Genomic DNA, 19,963 nt, shown 5'->3' on the forward strand with positions numbered 1-19,963 from the left:
GGTGGAGGAGGAGAGGGACATGTTAGGGTGGTAGTGGTGGAGGAGGAGAGGGACATGTTAGGATGGTAGTGGTGGAAGAGGAGAGGGACATGATAGGATGGTAGTGGTGGAGGAGGAGAGGGACAGGACATGTTAGGGTGGTAGTGGTGGAGGAGGAGAGGGACATGTTAGGATGGTAGTGGTGGAAGAGGAGAGGGACATGTTAGGATGGTAGTGGTGGAGGAGGAGAGGGACAGGACATGTTAGGGTGGTAGTGTTGGAGGAGGAGAGGGACATGTTGGGGTGGTTCCATAAAAATGGAGCTCTATAGGAGAAAGCCCTGCCTCCAGCTGTTTGCTTAGAAATTCTAGGGACAATTAGGAGGCCTGCGTCTTGTGACCGTAGCGTACGTGTAGGTATGTATGGCAGGACCAAATCAGAGAGATAGGTAGGAGCAAGCCCATGTAATGCTTTGTAGGTTAGCAATAAAACCTTGAAATCAGCCCTTGCCTTGACAGGAAGCCAGTGTAGGGAGGCTAGCACTGGAGTAATATGATCCCGCCAAAATTGTTGACTTTTTCCACATTTTATTACGTTCCAGCCTTATTCTAAAATGTATTACATTGTTTTTATCCCTCATCAATCTAAACACAATACCCCATAATGACAATGCGAAAACAGGATTTTATCATTTTTAGCAAAGGCACATGACAGCCTGCTTAAATGCCAAGATTCACGTCTGGAGGAAACCTGGCACCATCCCTACGGTGAACCATGGTGATGGCAGCATCATGCTGTGGGGAAATTTTTCAGCAGCAGGGACTGGTAGACTAGTCAGAATTGAGGGAAAGATTAATGAAGCAAAGTACAGAGATCCTTGATCAAAACCTGCTCCAGAGTGCTCAGGACATCAGACTGGGGTGAAGGTTCACCTTCCAACAAGATAATGACCCTAAGCACACAGCCACGACAATGCATGAGTGGCTTCGGGACAAGTCTTTGAATGTTCTTGAGTGCCCCAGCCAAAGCCCGGACTTGAACGCGATCGAACATCCCTGACAGAGCTTGAGAGGATCTGCAGATAAAAATGGGAGAAACTCCCCAAATACAGGTGTGCCATGCTTGTAGCGTCATACCCAAGAAGCCTCGAGGCTGTAATCATTAAAGGTGCTTCCACAAAGTACTGAGTAAAGTGTCTGAATACTTATGGAAATGTGATATTTCAATTTTATTTTCTCTATTTTTTTGTGAAAAATAAATAAAAACTTGCTTTTGCTTTGTCATTATGGGGAATTTAGTGTAGATTGATAAAGGAACAAAAACCATTCCATCCATTTTAGAATAAGGCTGTAACAAAATGTGGAAAGAGTCAAGGGGTCTGAATACTTTCCGAATGCACTGTATGTATGCATGTACTGTACGTGTGTATATTCAGGTAACTGCCAAAGTAATGGAAACACTTCAGTATTTGAGGGATACAAAGTCTAATGAATGCAGGGTCTTCCACACAGGTGTGGTTCCTCAGTTGTGTAGTGTCCCTTTCCTGCACTCAAATTACAAAATCTCCCTCTAGTGGCCTCATGGGTGGAATGTTATTATAATTTTCAAAAAGTCATGATTAATCGACATTATACAATTAAAAAAATATACACTACAGTTCAAATGTTTGGCGTCACTTAGAAATGTCCTTGTTTTTGCTTTTCTTACAAAAACAAAGCCATTTCTAAGTGACCTTAAACGTTTGAACGGTAGTGTATATCGTGTCAAACGGTTTTGTTATATTTCAGTCTTCTGTGATCTATATAAAATTGAATATTGGGATGCAAATTCAACATTGAATTAATTTCAACTCTATATCTGACATGGTACAGCCCATAACCATGTGTGTGATGAGGTGTATACTTTTGTTTCAATGTAGATTTGTTTAATACAATGAAGAAACACTCGGTGTGTCCCTGATTTAGTCCATTGCAGTAATTATTATGCAATTAACATCCCATCATGCATAGGGCCATGTATAAAATGCCAGGCAGGCCATTATGTTGTCTACCTTGGCTATGCCCCCATAGGATGAAACTTCCCCAATCCAGAGGGTACAAGTGGTCACTGAATGGTTTAGTAAGCATGAAAACAATGTAAGCCAAATGCCATGGCCATTTCAGTCACCAGATCTCAGTTGAACACTTATGGGAGACTCTGGTGGAGCGCCTGAGACAGCGTTTTCCAACACCATCAACAAAACACCAAATAATGGCATTTCTTGTGGAATAACTCCAATAGAGTTCCAGACTATTGTAGAATAAATGCCAAGGTGTATTGAAGCTGTTCTGGCAGGTGGTGGCCCAACGCCCTAGTAGGACAATTGATGTTGGTGTGTCCTTTATTTTGGCAGTTATCTGTATGTATATATGAAAGTATAGTGCACACACACACACCCAAACACACACACACACACACACACACACCCAAACACACACCCAAACACACACACACACACCCAAACACACGCACACACACACACACACACACACACCCACACACACACACACACAAACACACACACACACACACAAAGAGCCTACAGTGTAATCCTCATGGAAAAGTCCTATGGGAATCTCATGAGAGAAATCCCAACAGTCAATACATTACTAGACACAACATTACTGACAGGTTTATTGTCCGTTTGGAATGTGGAGTTAGCGTGTTGGATTAGTAAAATAATATTACCTGAAATATGGACAGACAATGATAGTGTTGTTTCTACATCATGTCTGAGCAATTTCATTTCAATCACTTGTGACTGGACATTTTTTCAAACAGCAACCAGAACAATGGAACCAATCCTCAAGCTATTCAGTCTTACAGTATTTGTATTCAACCAATGCATGCAATATTGTAACAAAAAGATTAGTTGGGTCTGAAACATTAAGAACAGGGAGGGAGAACAGCCCTAACTCGACCGGTGTTGCAGGAAGTTCCTGCCTGCTCGCCAGACATTCCTTCACTGACAGGGAGGGGAGGGGGGAGACCATGAGCACCAAAAGATCTGACTCAACATGCCCAGGCCTGAGGTTGAGCGTGTGTTTGTATGTCTGTGTTAGTGTACGTTGCATTATTGTGTTTTGGTTGAGGTGGTGGAGGGGGGATATCTCTCTCTGTGTGTGTGTGTGTGTGTGTGTGTGTGTGTGTGTGTGTGTGTGTGTGTGTGTGTGTGTGTGTGTGTGTGTGTGTGTGTGTGTGTGTGTGTGTGTGTGTGGGTGTGTGTGTGTGTGGGTGTGTGGGTGTTGTGTGTGGATGCGTGTTGGTTGTAAATAGCCTTTTAAGGGCAAAAAGCTTGGTGGAAGTATTAGTGGAGCATCAGTCTTTGAAGAACCCTGCAGTGATTGATGACCACTCTACTGACAACTACTCTACTGACAACTACTCTACTGACAACTACTCTACTGACAACAAATCTAATAACAACTACTCTACTGACAACTACTCTACTAACAACTACTCTACTGACAACTACTCTACTAACAACTACTCTACTGACAACTACTCTACTGACAACTACTCTACTGACAACTACTCTACTGACAACTACTCTACTGACAACAAATCTAATAACAACTACTCTACTGACAACTACTCTACTAACAACTACTCTACTGACAACTACTCTACTAACAACTACTCTACTGACAACTACTCTGCTGACAACTACTCTACTGACAACTACTCTACTAACAACTACTCTACTGACATGACAACTACTCTACTGACAACTACTCTAATGACAGCTACTGTACTAACAACTACTCTGCTGACAACTACTCTACTGACAACTACTCTGCTGACAACTACTCTACTGACAACTACTCTACTAACAACTACTCTACTGACATGACAACTACTCTACTGACAGCTACTCTACTGACAACTACTCTACTGACAACTATTCTACTGACAACTACTCTACTGACAACTACTCTGCTGACAACTACTCTGCTGACAACTACTCTACTGACAACTACTCTACTGACAACTAGTCTACTGACAACTACTCTACTGACATGACAACTACTCTACTCTCCTGACAACTACTCTACTGACAACTACTCTACTGACATGACAACTACTCTACTGACATGACAACTACTCTACTGACATGACAACTACTCTACTGACATGACAACTACTCTACTGACATGACAACTACTCTACTGACATGACAACTACTCTACTGATATCTACTCTACTGACAACTACTCTACTGATATCTACTCTACTGACAACTACTCTCCTGATATCTACTCTACTGATATCTACTCTACTGATATCTACTCTACTGATATCTACTCTACTGATATCTACTCTACTGACAACTACTCTACTGATATCTACTCTACTGATATCTACTCTACTGATATCTACTCTACTGATATCTACTCTACTGATATCTACTCTACTGATATCTACTCTACTGATATCTACTCTACTGATATCTACTCTACTGATATCTACTCTACCCAGAAATATTATCTCCTATCCATATGCCTGTTGCTCATAACAGGTCTGTTACTTTATTTGTAAATACCAGAATTTCACAGAGCGTGTGCGTGTGTGTGTGTGTGCGTGTGTGTGTGTGTGTGTGTGCGTGTGTGTGTGTGTGTGTGTGCGTGTGTGTGTGTGTGTGTGTGCGTGTTTGTGTGCGTGTGTGTGTGTGTGTGCGTGTGCGTGTGTGCGTGTGTGTGTGTGTGTGTGTGCGTGTGTGTGTGTGTGTGTGTGTGCGTGTGTGCGTGTTTGTGTGCGTGTGTGTGTGTGTGCGTGTGCGTGTTATTTTATGCATTTCCTATGTACAAAAATATCCAGTATTTCAAAGGTAATATAGTCCTCTGTTACTTGCTGTATGCCTAATGTATATTTCATAATGATCAAAATGGTCATTTATTGGGTAATTTATACATTTGCAAACAGCACCTTCTGCTGTGTCTACATGGTATTACAACCATTTATCTCAACTCTCTATTGCCCCCTTACAGAGGGTGTTCATTCGGTGAGTTGCAAGCTTTTGTCCGGGTGGTGAAAGTGGGTCAGTGACGGCTGAATCCTTTATGAGTTGTGAAGCCCCCAGGTCGACGTGGAGCTTTGGCTGGAAAAGGAAACATTGTGCATGAAAATAAGTTATTAATTGCACTGTCTGTCCTTTTTTGGGGGATCATTTAAACCCCACAAACACATTGACAAATATCTCAGAGAGAGAGAGAGAGAGAGAGAGAGAGAGAGAGAGAGAGTGAAAGAGGGAGATGAGAAAATGTTTGTTTATAATCTCCCAATACTCTCCCTTTCATTTGATTTGATTGACAGCCCGGGGAGGGGAGGGGGGGGGGGGGGTGCTGCTATTTCACCACTCCCTTTTTTCAGTACGCTTCCCTCCAATCAGCTCTGTGCTGGTCTACCAGACAGTGTTGCTGGTTGATAGAACTCCAAGAGATTACATTTATTGACTGTGGAAATATACTGTGTATAGGAGACAAAGTAAGAGCTTTGTGATCTTGGTGATGGATTCACTACTGGAATGCAAAAATTAAAGTAGCTTTCACAAAATTCCCATATTTTCCAGAAATCATGGATGGAGGATTTTGGAGTTCTTGCTTTTTTCCCCCCTCCTGATTCCTGGAATCTTCCAAGCGGGATTTCTGGAAAACATGGGTTATTTGGGATATGTTCACAACCCTAGATTGATAAATAAACATCTAGTTCAACTGAGTATATTAGAACAGACATTTGTTTCTTATAGTGACATTATGATGGCTGTACTGTATGTATGGGAGATGAGTATCGATTGTATTCAAATTGATTTTACTTGTGCTCCTCCTTATCAATTGCGACTTATCCCATTTGACTAATAGGAGGCATGTTGGATGACAGTTCTGTGACTGTGTGAGAAACCAAATCTGTCATAAACAGCACGTGAGTTGTAACACAGTCCCATCGTAGATGTTATATAGTCTGTGGTTCCAATTACAGATTTGAACATTGAATGTCAATTTAGATAGATTTTCTTTACTTTTCATGTTTATGATTATACAGATAATACAGACAGAACAGATAGACAGCAAAACACACACGGATCCCCTACCAAATCAAACCCACCCCAACCCTCCCATGCTCCAACAGAATACACACGGATCCCCTACCAAATCAAACCCACCCCAACCCTCCCATGCTCCAACAGAATACACACGGTTCCCCTACCAAATCAAACCCACCCCAACCCTCCCATGCTCCAACAGAATACACACGGTTCCCCTACCAAATCAAACCCACCCCAACCCTCCCATGCTCCAACAGAATACACACGGTTCCCCTACCAAATCAAACCCACCCCAACCCTCCCATGCTCCAACAGAATACACACGGTTCCCCTACCAAATCAAACCCACCCCAACCCTCCCATGCTCCAACAGAATACACACGGTTCCCCTACCAAATCAAACCCACCCCAACCCTCCCATGCTCCAACAGAATACACACGGTTCCCCTACCAAATCAAACCCACCCCAACCCTCCCATGCTCCAACAGAATACACACGGTTCCCCTACCAAATCAAACCCACCCCAACCCTCCCATGCTCCAACAGAATACACACGGTTCCCCTACCAAATCAAACCCACCCCAACCCTCCCATGCTCCAACAGAATACACACGGATCCCCTACCAAATCAAACCCACCCCAACCCTCCCATGCTGCAACAGAATACACACGGATCCCCTACCAAATCAAACCCACCCCAACCCTCCCATGCTGCAACAGAATACACACGGATCCCCTACCAAATCAAACTCTGTTTAGAGGGGCTTCCTGTGGTGCCACTCCATAGAACTGTTTAGAGGGGCTTCCTGTGGTGCCACTCCATGGAACTGTTTAGAGGGGTTTCCTGTGGTGCCACTCCATAGAACTGTTTAGAGGGGCTTCCTGTGGTGCCACTCCATAGAACTGTTTAGAGGGGCTTCCTGTGGTGCTACTCCTTAGTACTGTTTAGAGGGCTTCCTGTGGTGCCACTCCATATAACTGTTTAGAGGGCTTCCTGTGGTGTCACTCCATAGAACTGTTTAGAGGGGCTTCCTGTGGTGCCACTCCATGGACCTGTTTAGAGGGGCTTCCTGTGGTGCCACTCCATGGACCTGTTTAGAGGGGCTTCCTGTGGTGCCACTCCATAGAACTGTTTAGAGGGGCTTCCTGTGGTGCCACTCCATAGAACTGTTTAGAGGGGCTTCCTGTGGTGCCACTCCATAGAACTGTTTAGAGGGGCTTCCTGTGGTGCCACTCCACATAACTGTTTAGAGGGGCTTCCTGTGGTGCCACTCCATAGAACTGTTTAGAGGGCTTCCTGTGGTGCCACTCCATAGAACTGTTTAGAGGGGCTTCCTGTGGTGCCATTCCATAGTACTGTTTAGAGGGGTTTCCTGTGGTGCCACTCCATGGACCTGTTTAGAGGGGCTTCCTGTGGTGCCACTCCATAGAACTGTTTAGAGGGGCTTCCTGTGGTGCCACTCCATAGAACTGTTTAGAGGGGCTTCCTGTGGTGCCACTCCACATAACTGTTTAGAGGGGCTTCCTGTGGTGCCACTCCATGGACCTGTTTAGAGGGGCTTCCTGTGGTGCCACTCCATGGAACTGTTTAGAGGGGCTTCCTGTGGTGCCACTGCAGTAAAGGCAGGTTCTATAGGTCTCTCCAGTATCTTAGAAAACGTCTCAAAAATGTATATCCAGAAATCTGTAAATTTGGCACATGGCAATAAAGTAGCAGGAGCCTGCTTATATCCGTCACAAGTGGGATCTAGTTCTGGTCTAATCTTGGATCATTTTGCCTTTGATCAATGCAGCCGATGAACTATTTTAAATTGAATTGCAACATGTCTTAGACATATAGATGAAGAATGTATTCTCTGAAGCATACTCTGCCAATTTAATCTGAAGCAAATTCAGGGATTCCAGATTGTGGGAGTTTAGTAACATATAGACTAAGCTTATGTCCCTTTTTTGTATAAGGGGTAAATATATGGGAGGTAAGTTGGCGTGATGGGAAGTGGCTACAGTATTTAAGATACAAAACTACGCAGTTGTAGGTACCGAAAGAAATGGGATGTAGGAATATTTGCCTTTTGTACTTAACTGTTCAAAAGATGCAAAACCCATATCAATGTAGTTCAGTAAGGAGATCCCATTTCCAGATCAGATAGGAAACACCTCGTCTAATAATGATAGAGCGAATGTATGGTTATTTAACCCTTGTGTGGTGTTTGGGTCTGTGGGATCCATTTTCAATGTTAACTAAAATAAAAAATGTAAAAATAATAAAATTATTTTTTTCAACCTGAGACTCATTGGCCTTGGCTCATTTGCTGTGAAGAACATGTAAAATAAGCACACTGTGCACCCCCCTACACATTTATATTACATAGGTGTATAAGGGCACAAGGCGAGACCCAAACGCAGACACAGGAGGCAGATGGTAGAGCGCCAATATTTATTATAACAAAGGGAGCAGGCAAAGGTAGGTCGGGGACAGGCGAGAGTTCAGAAACCAGGTCAGAGTCCAAACAGTACCAGACGATAGGTAGTCTCGAGGTCAGGCCAGGCAGGGGTCAGAAACCAGATCCGAGTCCAGAACAGTACAGGCAGAGTGGTCAGGCAGCCGGGTTCGGAGTCAGGACAGGCAAGGGTCGAAACCAGGAGGACTAGAAACAAACAGAGACTGGGGAAAAATAGGAGCAAGGAAAAACGCTGGTTGACTTGGCAAACAAGACGAACTGGCACAGAGAGACAGGAAACACAGGGTTATATACACTGGGGAATAATAAGCGACACCTGGGTGGAGACAATCATAAGGACAGGTGAACCAGATCAGGGTGTGACAATGTGGTGTTCGGGTCCACTTTCACTTTGTCTTACTCCTCCCTGGGCTTGCTGTTTCAATATAGCACCAAGAACCTGTCTGTCTCCCTGCCTGTCTGCCTGTCTCACGCTGTTCTCGTGCTCTTTACCTTTTGTAGTGTGTGAAACTACACAATGTCTTGTGGGAACCTTGTGGGAATGTTATTACATTACATTATTTTGACACACTATTTCGATACATTGTAAAAAATGTAGTAGTTTCCCACACTGTACCCCAGCCAGGTTCAAATTGGGGGAGGTACACAACAAATAAATAGCTTTGCATGTGTGGCTCCTTACCACAATCAATCAGTATGGCATAAATCATCTCTGCGGGCCTTAGAATTGTTTTTTGCAGAGAGAGAAGCTAGTGTGGCAGGAGCTTCTTCCACTTTGAAAGATAAAGGACTTTCTGAATATCAGGATCATGTTTGTCAATTCGGAGTCTGACAGTGAGTTGGAAGAAGAGGATGAGATTAACCCTCAGCCACCCCCAGGACCAGCCCATCAGCAGCCAGCCCCAGGACCAGCCCATCAGCAACCAGCCCCAGGACCAGCCCATCAGCAGCCAGCCCCAGGACCAGCCCATCAGCAGCCAGCCCCAGGACCAGCCCATCAGCAGCCAGCCCCAGGACCAGCCCATCAGCAGCCAGCCCCAGGACCAGCCCATCAGCAACCAGCCCCAGGACCAGCCCATCAGCAACCACCCCCAGGACCAGCCCATCAGCAGCCAGCCCCAGGACCAGCCCATCAGCAACCACCCCCAGGACCAGCCCATCAGCAACCAGCCCCAGGACCAGCCCATCAGCAACCACCCCCAGGACCAGCCCATCAGCAGCCACCCCCAGGACCAGCCCATCAGCAGCCACCCCCAGGACCAGCCCATCAGCAACCACCCCCAGGACCAGCCCATCAGCAACCAGCCCCAGGACCAGCCCATCAGCAGCCAGCCCCAGGACCAGCCCATCAGCAGCCAGCCCCAGGACCAGCCCATCAGCAGCCACCCCCAGGACCAGCCCATCAGCAACCACCCCCAGGACCAGCCCGTCAGCAACCAGCTCATCAGCAGCCTGCAGGAGGAGAAATATGGATGTCAAAAAATGGTGAAATTGAATGGTCTACTTGCCCAAGGAATGAGCCACCCCACATGGCTGCCAATGTGATAACGATACAACCCAGGCCAACGTGGATGGTGGTTACTCATGTACAGGACATATAGTCTTCTTTTGAACTGTTTATCACAGACACCATCCAGAAAATCATTCTGGACCACTCATTTGGAGGGAAGGTGTGTTTTTGGAGAGAGATGGAAGGAGCTGGACCGAAGTCATTTCCATACATACCTTGGGGTTCTTATCCTTGCTGGTGTTTTCAGATCCAATGGGGAATCAACAGAACCACTGTGGGATTCAGAAACTGGCAGAGAACTTTTCCGCGCAACAATGTCTCTGGAAAACTTCCACATTATTTCCAGGATTATCCGCTTCGATAACTAAGACATCAGACCAGCTCTCTGGCAGAGAGACAAGATAGCTGCAATCAGGTCAGTGAGGGACAAGTGGGTGGACCGCCTTCCCCTGTTTTACAACTCTGGGCCCAACATCACTGTTGATGAGAAGCTTATGCCATTTAGGGGCCACTGCCCCTTCAGGTAGTACATACCGTATAAACCCACAAAATATGGAATCAAGATCTGGGCTGCCTGTGATGTTACTTCCTCATATGTGGAACAAGTGTATATGGGTAAGCCAGATGGAGGAGCCCCTTAGAAGAACCAAGGGATGCGGGTTGTCCTGGACGTGACACAGGGACTCAACATGGCCACAACATCACATGCAATAACTTTTTTACTTCGCATAAGCTGGGACAGGAGCTCCTCAAGAGGAAGCTGACGACAGTAGGAACAATACGAAAAAACAAGCCAGAGCTTCCACCTGAGCTGTTGAATACACGGAACAGGCCTATCAATTCCTCTAAGTTTGTGTTCACGGCCGACACGTATCTAGTGTCCTACGTGCCAAAGAAAAGCAAACTGTGGTACCCATGAGCACACTGCACAGGGATGGGAGAATCTGTGGCCAGGAACATCAAAAAACAGAAATCATAATGGATTACAATGCCACAAAAGGAGGGGTGGACAATTTAGACAAGCTGGTGACTGGCTATATGTGCAAAAGAAGAACCCTACGCTGGCCACTTGTGATATTCTTCAACATCTTGGACATCTCGGCGTACAACGTGTTTGTCATCTGGATGGCGTTGAACCCAGATTGGAACAGAGGAGGCAACATATCCCAAGGACCCCAGCTTCTGCAGCCATCATGAGGAGGATTCAGGAGGAAGATGCTGGTGCCCCATCCACCCGACCCACAGAACCAACAGAGTGATGTTGTTGTATGTAAGTGTGTCTGACTCTCCTACCTTGACTTGCTGTAACTATATATGTGAGTGAGTGAGATATTAGTAAAATTGCTGAACTAAAGTGTTTTCATCCTTCTAGATTGCAGCCGGTAGCAATAAGAAGAAGCGATGTGTGTGGACACAGAAGACACAGTACACAGCATCAAGTGCAAGAAATACATTTGGAACAAACACACATGGTAAAACTCTGTCCCTCATGTGGTGTGTAGACCAGCCATAATTTGTGTTCAATGGGGCTCATTTATCATTTCCATAAAATACTGTATCTAAATTGTGTCCTTCAATTTGCTCAGTTCAAGGCAATAAACATCAATAGTGATGAAAACGTTTATAATTGCTGGAGAAAGAACGAAAGGTTATTATGTACCACAAGGGAAGAGTAAAGGACTTTGATCCAGGATATAAAATTGGAACCAAATCCAAATGGTTTGAGAGTATAGAAAAGATAATCCCACTCCACCCGATCAAATGCCTTCTCAGCATCAAGTGATAACAATATCTTTGGAGTGTCAGACGAAGAGGGATTGTAAAGTATACCATAAAGACGTCCGATGTTGATTCTTTTTAATGAAACCAGTTTGATCTGTAGAGATAGTGGAGGGAAGGACTGACTTCCTAGGGAGTTTTTCCTAGCCACCGTGCTTCTACACCTGCATTGCTTGCTGTTTGGGGTTTTAGGCTGGTTTCTGTACAGCACTTTGTGACATCAGCTGATGTAAGAAGGGCATTATATATACATTTGATTGATTGATTGATTGATTGACTCAAAATGGCAGGCAGGCGTTTTAACAAAGAAATTGGCCTTCCTTTTTTCAGAATAAGTGAACTACAGTACATTCCTGTCTCATTGTTGAGGGTAAAGAGTTCCAGGAGAAGGATTCCTTCAATACAGAAAGCAAGAGAGGACAAAGTTGATCTGAGGATTATATTTTGAATTCACTCTGAAATCCGTCGGGCCCAGAGGATTTACCACACTGCATAGATTTAATTGCCAACACAATCTCTTCTACAGAGAACTCTTCTTCCAATTCAGCAGGTATCAGGTTCAACTGTAGAAATATCTAAGTTCTTAAAGAAGTTGTCGGATTCCGTAGTGTACAATCGTGAGTAAACGTTATGAAAGCATCAATTGATCTCTAAATGATCAATATATGTGTTATCCAGCTCGTCAGTTATCTCAGCTACGGTTTGACTTGCACTTCTCTGGTGCAGCTGGTGTGCTAACATTTTCCCTGATTTCTCTCCATTTTCATAATTCTGGTATCGAGATTTACTAAGATTTTCTGCTTGTCGAGTTGAAAGACGATCAAACTGTCTGTCTGAAGTGTCAAACGTTGTTTTAGTCGGTCTGCGGATGAAGAGTGTGAATATGCCATATTCAAATCCAAAATTTTGTTTGTAAATTCCCCAAGGCGTTGAATATTGGACTTCCTTAATCTTGTACTGTACAAAATAATTTGTCCCCTTAGATAAGCCTTAATTGATTCCCATACTGTTGTAGGTGTTTGATTCAGCTCAAGAAACAGCTCAATTGAGATGATTTCAATTGAAATACAATTTAAATTAGTGTGTGCTCAATGCACCCAGCAGATGGTGCTGCTAGATGCTATTTAGCCTGTAGCTTAACCATGGGAGAATCTCAATTGCATTTCCTTGATTCCTCACATCTTTACAAAGATAGGCAAGGACCTTGAGCATTCTCTCTTTGTTATTGGATGTAGAGGGTATGTCTATATTAAAGAAAAAAATGATTAGATAATCACACCCTTTTAGTATGTCATTGAGATTCTCTGCATGAGAATTATGGTATCTTTTTGGTATTTCCTGTGCTGAATGACACAGTCAAATTTCCTCACAAAGGATGACATCAGAAGGGATGCACAGGAATCCCCCCCCCCCCCCCCCCCACCAATCACAGTGCAGTTCATTAACGACTTCCCGTAAACGAGAGATGTTCCCAGAGTCTACTGGGGCTCATTACCCTCTCCCGGAGAGCCAATAGGGCGACAGTACAAACAACAACAGGACAGGATGTGAAGTTGACCTATTGACGCAGGCCCCTTTTACATGGGCTGCCTGCACAAAAAGGGTTCTTTTAAAATCCACTGAGCTCAATTAGCCAACGGCTATAACCTCCTGAGGTGTAAACAGAGAGAAGTTGAGGGATCACACATCCTTAATTTGTTCGGTTGAGACAGCTTTTCCGTGTGCTTGACAAAACATCTACATGGTTGTCAATAGCACTGAACAACACAGATTGTATACTATACTCACTTTATTAATGTCCAGAATATTAAACACTAGCACCAGCAGCATAATATAGTAAGTACCCTTATTTATTTATTTTTATTTTTATTTGATTTATTTTACCTTTATTTAACCAGGTAGGCAAGTTGAGATCAAGTTCTCATTTACAATTGCGACCTGGCCAAGATAAAGCAAAGCAGTTCGACACATACAACAACAGAGTTACACATGGAGTAAAACAAACATACAGTCAATAAGACAGTAGAAAAATAAGTCTATATACAATGTGAGCAAGTGAGGTGAGATAAGGGAGGTAAAGGCAAAAAAAGGCCATGGTGGCGAAGTAAATACAATATAGCAAGTAAAACACTGGAATGGTTGATTTGCAGTGGAAGAATGTGCAAAGTAGAGATAGAAATAATGGGGTGCAAAGGAGCAAAATAAAGAAATACAGTAGGGAAAGAGGTAGTTGTTTGGGCTAAATTATAGTTGGGCTATGTACAGGTGCAGTAATCTGTGAGCTGCTCTGACAGCTGGTGCTTAAAGCTAGTGAGGGAGATAAGTGTTTCCAGTTTTCAGAGATATACCTGCTGGAGCGCGTGCTACAGGTGGGTGCTGCTATGGTGACCAGCGAGCTGAGATAAGGGGGGACTTTACCTAGCAGAGTCTTGTAGATGACCTGTTTTGGCGACGAGTATGAAGCGAGGGCCAGCCAACGAGAGCGTACAGGTTGCAGTGGTGGGTAGTATATGGGGCTTTGGTGACAAAACAGTTGGCACTGTGATAGACTGCATCCAATTTATTGAGTAGGGTATTGGAGGCTATTTTGTAAATGACATCGCCGAAGTCGAGGATTGTTAGGATGGTCAGTTTTACAAGGGTATGTTTGGCAGCATGAGTGAAGGATGCTTTGTTGCAAAATAGGAAGCCAATTCTAGATTTAACTTTGGATTGGATTTGTTTGATGTGGGTCTGGAAGGAGAGTTTACAGTCTAACCAGACACCTAGGTATTTGTAGTTGTCCACATATTCTAAGTTAGAGCCGTCCAGAGTAGTGATGTTGGACAGGCGGGCAGGTGCAGCGATCGGTTGAAGAGCATGCATTTAGTTTTATTTGTATATAAGAGCAATTGGAGGCCACGGAAGGAGAGTTGTATGGCATTGAAGCTCACCTGGAGGGTTGTTAACACAGTGTCCAAAGAAGGGCCAGAAGTATACAGAATGGTGTCGTCTGCGTAGAGGTGGATCAGAGACTCAAGAGCGACCTCATTGATGTATACAGAGAAGAGAGTCGGTCCAAGAATTGAACCCTGTGGCACCCCCATAGAGACTGCCAGAGGTCCGGACAGCAGACCCTCCGATTTGACACACTGAAGTCTATCAGAGAAGTAGTTGGTGAACCAGGCGAGGCAATCATTTGAGAAACCAAGGCTGTCGAGTCTGCCGATGAGGATGTGGTGATTGACAGAGTCGAAATCCTTGGCCAGGTCAATGAATACGGCTGCACAGTATTATTTCTTATCGATGGCGGTGAAGATATCGTTTAGGACCTTGAGCGTGTCTCTGAAACCAGATTGCATAGCCGAGAAGGTATGGTGGGATTCAAAATGGTCGGTAATCTGTTTGTTGACTTGGCTTTCGAAGACCTTAGAAAGGCAGGGTAGGTTAGATATAGGTCTGTAGCAGTTTGGGTCAAGAGTGTCCCCCCCCTTTGAAGAGGGGGACGACCGCAGCTGCTTTCCAATCTTTGGGAATCTCAGACGACACGAAAGGGAGGTTGAACAGGCTAGTAATAGGGGTGGCAACAATTTCGGCAGATCATTTTAGAAAGAAAGGGTCTATATTGTCTAGCCCGGCTGATTTGTAAGGGTCCAGATTTTGCAGCTCTTTCAGAACATCAGCTGACTGGATTTGGGAGAAGGAGAAATGGGGTAGGGTTGGGCGAGTTGCTGTGGGGGGTGCAGTGCTGTTGACCGGGGTAGGGATAGCCAGGTGGAAAGCATGGCCAGCCGTAGAAAAATGCTTCTTGAAATTCTCAATTATAGTGGATTTATCGGTGGTGACAGTGTTTCCTATCTTCAGTGCAGTGGGCAGCTGGGAGGAGTTGTTCTTATTCTCCATGGACTTTACAGTGTCCCAGAACTTTTTTGAGTTTGTGTTGCGGGAAGCAAATTTCTGCTTGAAAAAGCTAGCCTTGGCTTTTCTAACTGCCTGTGTATAATGGTTTCTAGCTTCCCTGAAAAGTTGCATATCACGGGGGCTGTTCGATGCTAATGCAGAACGTCATAGGATGTTTTTGTGTTGGTTAAGGGCAGTCAGGTCTGGAGAGAACCAAGGGCTATATCTGTTCCTGGAATGGGGCATGCTTATTTAAGATGGTGAGGAAGTCTTATAGTGAAGTACAACCATACTAGCATCAATGTAATATTCTGCTATAGAATGGTACACTTTCATATCCCAAATTTCCCTATGGGATATGCTATACTATTCTATGCTATGCTACACTATACTATACTGACATTGACGCTAGTGTGGCTATGGTCCCTTCCTACTGACATTGACACTAGTGTGGCTATGGTCCCTTCCTACTGACATTGACGCTAGTGTGGCTATGGTCCCTTCCTACTGACATTGACGCTAGTGTGGCTATGGTGCCTTCCGACTGACATTTTTTGTCTTGACCTGCTTTGGCTGTTGTAGACTGTGCTTGGCTAGTGTTTATGTGATCATCATGGTAAAAGCCTTATGGGATGGCCCCTGTCATTTTCCCAGCCATGTAATCTGTTTAGGATCATAATGTCTGATGGTTAATGTAATCTCTCTCTCATATGCACTCTCTCTTCCTCCCTCTGCCTGTCATAAACAGTTCCCCCCCTTCCCTCTGTCATATGTCATTACACTCTCTCTCTCTAGTACTTTAACACACGAGTGGGATGCATAGCCTGCTAATTTGCTTTGACAGCCTGTTGCACTCACTCACTCTCTCCCTTTCTCTTTATTTTTCTCTCTCTTTCTCGCTCTCTCCTGCGGTAGAATGTATGTTGTCTAGTCCAGAGAAAACATAGATCACTCACTAACAGTCCAAGCTCACCTCTTTTTGTTCTTTTCTTTACATACACATGTTATTATTACTAAACTCTGTCATTTGCATTTCTATCTTTGCATGTATTGATGTTTCTTTTGGGGGTTGAGCCCCCAGGTACAGTACAACAACAATATCATGGAAAAATATGTGAATGGAAAAACCGAAGTTGGTCCCTCTCCTTGTGCAGGCGGTTTTCTAGCCATCACCGATCCACTTTTCATTTTCCATTTGTTTTGTCTTCATTGTACACACCTGGTTTCCATTCCCATAATTAATTGTTCCTTATTTAACCCTCTGTTTCCCCCATGGTTTTGTGTGTGTTTGTTCATTGCAAGTTGGTCTCATTTGTGAGCTTGATTATTTTCCTTATTTGAAAATGTGTTATGAGTAAAGTTACGTTTATTACTCATCTCTGTGTCCTGCGCCTGACTCCGCCTTACCTGCTACACCTAGACGCTTTGAATTGAATTTGGAAAACAAGCACCGACGTAAATCACAACAACACTTGAGAACTATTTAAAATCAGAGATACAGTGTTCATGAGTTGCATGTTTTGTCACCATATTGTTTTGAACATGAATTTATGACTGATGCCCAACTGAGCAGTCTACTTAATGCATCGTCAATGGGCGCTGATGAACATTTCATTAAAAGTGCATTAAAGTGTCATGGAATCACTAAAGACATTTCAAAAGTAGTCAAATAATTACTAGGAAAACCTGTTGTCATCATTGTGATGTCACCAGATTGACTTTAGATGTAGTACTTTGGCTAGCTAGTTAAGATTGAGGGTAGAAAACCACATTTTATCTAGCTAACGTGCATTGCTAGCTATTTTTGATGAACTTTGCTAGTTAATGACAACAGTGCCATCTCTCTGAAGTCAATTTGACGACATCATAATGCAGGCAAAGTTGTTTCCTACTAATTACTAGCCTACTTTAGCAATGTCATCATATGTCCAGGCCACTATAGTGTAATTTAGAGGAAAGAGTCATTAGCCCTGATTCACAATGGTTGTGCACCAATATGGCGTAGGTGTCTTAATGACTTTCATAACAATGACATGACACGACCGAGTGACGGAGGTGCAACTATTATGTAATAAGTAGTGTAGTAGCATAGTGTTTATTTTTCACCTGGACTGGCCGACCACGAGGTCACAAGAGACAGCACTGGCCCTGGACCAAGGTAAGGTTGCTGTCTCCCTGGACCAACGTAAGGTTGCTGTCTCCCTGGACCAAGGTAAGGTTGTTGTCTCCCTGGACCAAGGTAAGGTTGCTGTCTCCCTGGACCAAGGTAAGTTTGCTGTCTCCCTGGACCAAGGTAAGGTTGCTGTCTCCCTGGACCAAGGTAAGGTTGCTGTCTCCCTGGACCAAGGTAAGGTTGCTTTCTCCCTGGACCAAGGTAAGGTTGCTGTCTCCCTGGACCAAGGTAAGGTTGCTTTCTCCGTGGACCAAGGTAAGGTTGCATTCTCCCTGGACCAAGGTAAGGTTGCTGTCTCCCTGGACCAAGGTAAGGTTGCTGTCTCCCTGGACCAAGGTAAGGTTGCTGTCTCCCTGGGCACATGTGCATCCAACACGGTCCTCAAATGCTGATTTCTCACATTAATAGACACCACAGGAGGTTGGTGGCACCTTTATTTGGGAGGATGGGTTCGTGGTAATCGCTGGACTTGGAGTCAGTGGAAGGGTATCAAATACATCAAACATATGGATTCATGCCATTCCATTTGCTCCGTTACAGCCACTATTATGAGCCGTCCTCCCCTCAGCAGCACACATCAAATCAGTTTCCAGACCAGGTAGCTAGGCCTTAGACCCCTAGACATAATGAGTCAGGTTACAGACCAGGTAGCTAGGCCTAAGACCCCTAGACATAATGAGTCAGGTTACAGACCATGTAGCTAGGCCTAAGACCCCTAGACATAATGAGTCAGGTTACAGACCAGGTAGCTAGGCCTAAGACCCCTAGACATAATGAGTCAGATTACAGACCGTGTAGCTAGGCCTTAGACCCCTAGACATAATGAGTCAGGTTACAGACCAGGTAGCTAGGCCTTAGACCCCTAGACATAATGAGTCAGGTTACAGACCATGTAGCTAGGCCTTAGACCCCTAGACATAATGAGTCAGGTTACAGACCAGGTAGCTAGGCCTTAGACCCCTAGACATAATGAGTCAGGTTACAGACCATGTAGCTAGGCCTTAGACCCCTAGACATAATGAGTCAGGTTACAGACCAGGTAGCTAGGCCTTAGACCCCTAGACATAATGAGTCAGGTTACAGACCATGTAGCTAGGCCTTAGACCCCTAGACATAATGAGTCAGGTTACAGACCAGGTAGCTAGGCCTTAGACCCCTAGACATAATGAGTCAGGTTACAGACCATGTAGCTAGGCCTTAGATGCCTAGACATAATGAGTCAGGTTACAGTCAGGCAACACCATCCAAGAGTAAAGAAAACATGTTTCAATGTGCAGTGGCATTGACAGAGATAAGCCTCATGGGTAATGTAGGTGTAACGGCTTTCTTTAGGTGAAGGCGGGCCGGACCAAAATGCAGCGTGGTAATTTTCATACATGTTTAATAAACACGATAATACAAAAACAAGAACCGTGAAAACCTATACAGCCTATTTGGTGACAATAAACACAGAGACAGGAACAATCACCCACCAAACACTGAAAGAATATGGCTGCCTAAATATGGTTCCCAATCAGAGACAACGATAAACACCTGCCTCTGATTGAGAACCACTCCAGACAGCCATAGACTATGCTAGAACACCCCACTAAGCCACAATCCCAATACCTACGAAAACCCCAAGACAAAACACACCACATAAATAACCCATGTCACACCCTGGCCTGACCAAAATAATAAAGAAAACACAAAATACTAAGACCAGGGCGTGACAGTTGGATAAATAAAAACAAAGAACATTGTTTTGATCAGGGTTGGCATGGGGGGGGGACAGAAATACTGTAGATACTTTTGGAGAGCTGGGAAATGTGAAGCTTCAATGAAAAGTCCAGGGGAGTCTTAATTGGATTTCCTCGATTCCTTGCGTACTCTCATCCATCCTCCTTTTGAAAAAGGTCAAAGGTAGTTAAGGAGAGGAGGCTAGGAGAGGAAACGTGGGAACAGTTTGCGGTTGTATGAAAAGACTCTTCTTCCCTAGTGCGTCATCATGACGCTAAGAGAGGTGTCATCCCAAAATATATGTGTAAAGTGGTAAAAGGATATGTAGCTAGCTGTGCTTCACATGTTATTGCTAAAAGGATGAGTAGTGTATTGTTTT

Source organism: Oncorhynchus kisutch, linkage group LG12, assembly GCF_002021735.2.
Source record: "Oncorhynchus kisutch isolate 150728-3 linkage group LG12, Okis_V2, whole genome shotgun sequence".
Taxonomy (NCBI): Eukaryota; Metazoa; Chordata; class Actinopteri; order Salmoniformes; family Salmonidae; genus Oncorhynchus; species Oncorhynchus kisutch.